The sequence below is a fragment of the Malus sylvestris genome, chromosome 14, assembly GCF_916048215.2.
Source record: "Malus sylvestris chromosome 14, drMalSylv7.2, whole genome shotgun sequence".
Taxonomy (NCBI): Eukaryota; Viridiplantae; Streptophyta; class Magnoliopsida; order Rosales; family Rosaceae; genus Malus; species Malus sylvestris.
Window position 1 is genome coordinate 24,287,481 of NC_062273.1, and position 3,573 is coordinate 24,291,053.

A 3,573-nucleotide genomic window follows, 5' to 3' on the forward strand; every position below is an offset into this window, starting at 1 on the left:
CAAGCAGCGCATCTCCAACTATTATGACTCTAGGGTCAAGCCTCGTTCTTTCAAAATAGGAGACTGGGTCTTAAAGAAAAGATTACTCTGCGACAGAGTCCCGAGTGAAGGCACACTTAGTCCAAACTGGGATGGACCGTATGAAGTCATTGGCATCAGTCGCCCTGGCTCTTACACACTTAGAAGCTCCGATGGCAAGACCCTTGGCCATCCATGGAACGCTGATCACTTGAAGTACTACTACAAATAGACTCACGATGTACAAGTGTTGAGCTATAGCCGTTTGGCATCCTATGTAATGAAGGCCATTTGGCAATGAATTCAATAAAGAGGTAATTTAGCCAACTCAGCCCTCACTCTTTTACATTCATAGCAAGCGATGCCGGAACCCTTCTCAATCAGAAAGCAATCCGTCTTCCACAGTCACTACAAAACAAGCAAATGAAGACCGTGTCAAGCGCCAAAAAAAAAAAAAAAAAAAAAAAAAAAAAAAAACAGCTTCATCCAAAAAGCTTCACCCGAAAAGCTTCACCTCCAAAGCTTCACCTAAAAAGCTTCACCCGAAAAGCTTCACCTCCAAAGCTTCACCCACAAAGCTTCACCTAAAAAGCTTCACCCACAAAGCTTCACCTAAAAAGCTTCACCCGAAAAGCTTCACTTAAAAAAGCTTCACCTACAAAGCTTCACCTAAAAAATCTTCACCTAGAAAGCTCCCTCTACATACTTTCACCATCAAAGCTTCACCCACAAAGCTTCACCCACAAAGCTTCACCTAAAAAGCTTCACCCAAAAAGCTTCACCATCAAAGCTTCACCTAAAAAGCTTCACCCAAAAAGCTTCACCTAAAAAGCTTCACCCAAAAAGCTTCACCATCAAAGCTTCACCTAAAAAGCTTCACCCAAAAAGCTTCACCCGAAAAGCTTCACCTAAAAAGCTTCACCCAAAAAGCTTCACCCGAAAAGCTTCACCTAAAAAGCTTCACCCACAAAGCTTCACCTAAAAAGCTTCACCCAACAAGCTTCACCCGAAAAGCTTCACCTCCAAAGCTTCACCCACAAAGCTTCAACACCAAAGCTTCAACACCAAAGCTTCACCTACAAAGCTTCAACACAAAACCTTGCTCCAAATAAACAAATTTTGTTCACAAAACCCAAGATGCCCTTGAACTTGTACAAAAACACTTGGGTAAACATAAACATTTTTTGTTTTACACCCACAAGGGCCCAAAATTTTCCTTCTTACTTATTCACTTATATATGTTCTCAAACATATTATAATAGATCCAACAACAAGCCAAAGTCCCAAATTTCATAATGGACAAAAGTACAAGCAATTCATCAATAATGAAGGTGCTACAAAAATTGGAATCTGCCCCAAAATAGAAATCCAACCCAGGAGACTTTTTCTCTCTCTCCCTCTTCCGCCTCCTTTCATCTATCAAATTTCTGCAACCTCTGCTCTTCTCCAATGGAGCTGAATTTTGGACACCCTATAGTTCTTGAGCATATGAACAACTTTCAAGAAGGAACCATTTCTGTTTGAGCGACGGAAATTAAAGTGTTGAAGCTCCAAACATGATAGTCGGCTTCTTGCAGATTTCGAAGCTGTTGTGATGTTTCGAAGATCTGGAAATATTTAACCGTTAGTTCATCCTGAATTTTTGATATGTTATGAAAGAGTCGATGAGGAACAACTTCAATGAAGAAAGCATACCGATCTGAACAAGAGAAAATGGAGTTTCGAAGCTCACAACAAATCTGACGGGTTGACAGACAAATAATAACCAGTCATTCATCATACCTGAATTTCTTGAGTTATACAGCTCCGAGGGATCTCAAATTTGGATATGTTGTAGTTCACAAGCTGAGGAACAACTTCAATGAAGAAAGCATACCGATCTGAACAAGAGAAAATGGAGTTTCGAAGCTCACAACAAATCTGACGGGTTGACAGAAAAATAATAACCAGTCATTCATCATACCTGAGTTTCTTGAGTTATACAGCTCCGAGGGATCTCAAATTTGGATATGTTGTAGTTCACAAGCTGAGGAACAACTTCAATGAAGAAAGCATACCGATCTGAACAAGAGAAAATGGAGTTTCGAAGCTCACAACAAATCTGACGGGTTGACAGAAAAATAATAACCAGTCATTCCTCATACCTGAGTTTCTTGAGTTATACAGCTCCGAGGGATCTCAAATTTGGATATGTTGTAGTTCACAAGCTGAGGAACAACTTCAATAAAGAAAGCATGCTGATCTGAGCAAGAGAAAATAGAGTTTCAAAGCTCACAACAAATCTGACGGGTTGACAGACAAATGATAAACAGTCACTCATCATACCTGGATTTCTGGAGTTGTACTGCTCCGATGGCTCTCCAATTTGGATATGTTGTAGTTAAGGAATTAACGAACAACTTTCATGAAGACAACTTTGTGATTCGACCTACAGATGATGGTGTTATGTTGAAAAACAATTCCGGTTGTTAGGGGAAATGAAAAACAATTCCACCAAAGAAACATCATTATGATGTTTCATCATTATGGTGTTTTCATCATTATGATGCTTTCATCATTGTGATGCTTCCATCATTGTGATGCTTCCATTATGATGTTAATGCACCAACGGTTACACCTTCTGCAATTCCACTTATTCGGGCCTAGCAACCTTCATAAACAAAATCTATGAAGCAAAAGTCCGGGGCTACCACTTAGAAAACAAAAGAATGAAGTTTTGGTACTTACGACATGGACTATTAGCAAGACACCTCATTCGTTAACTCCCTCGACTAGAGACTTGGGGGACTCCCACCATATGCTACTACGCCTTGGTACTCAAAAGTTCGTGACTACTCAGTGACTTGGATTTTTCAAGTCTCCAACCGAGAAGTTTTCCTCACTCGGGAAATTAAGGGAACACTACCTCAAACTACATGCTTCACTCACAAAGCTTCAACAATACAGGTTTCAACAAAAGCAAAAATTCAAAGAACTTTATGAAGAAGGCTTTGGTGTATTTAACACAATATGTTGAAATGAAGCAAAGCTTATTTATTAATATTTTCGATAAGCCACAAATATGTACATATACATGAGTCAAAATAAACAAACAAAAGGGAGCCTTCACAAAGGTTGCTTAGGGGAAGTCTCAGCAGTCGGTAGAGCCCCAGAAAGAGAAAGCACCGGAGGGTGGTTATCCGGAGCCTCAGTACTTGACAAAACCCCAGAAGGAGGAGGCATTGGAGGTTCATCATTTGAAGCTTCATTACCAGGTACAACCCCAGAGGACGAAGGCAATAAATGCCTTTGGAACAAACCCACAAACCGCTGATGATCAAGTAAAACCTTACCATCAGATTCCTTCATCTGGTCAAGCTTCCTCTTCATGTTTGTAGCATAGTCATGGGCGAGCCGGTGCAACTGCTTATTCTCATGCTTGAGCCCTCTAATCTCCTGTTTGAGACTCATCACTTCAGCAGCCAATGATTCAACTTGGCGGGTTCTAGCAAATAGGCGTTGGGCCATATTAGACACAGAACCTGCACACTGAACACTAAGAGCCAGAGAGTCCTT

General features: G+C 40.6%; 1 long non-coding RNA gene across 1 annotated transcript; it reads right to left on the bottom strand.

The window, feature by feature from the left end:
• Positions 1–1,277: 1,277 nt before the first annotated feature.
• LOC126598900 (uncharacterized) lies at positions 1,278–2,682 on the bottom strand. Its single transcript, XR_007615009.1, has 5 exons — positions 2,344–2,682; positions 2,163–2,260; positions 1,982–2,079; positions 1,801–1,898; positions 1,278–1,625 (listed from the first exon to the last, which is right to left on the bottom strand). It is a non-coding gene; the product is annotated as an uncharacterized LOC126598900 (long non-coding RNA).
• Positions 2,683–3,573: the final 891 nt, after the last annotated feature.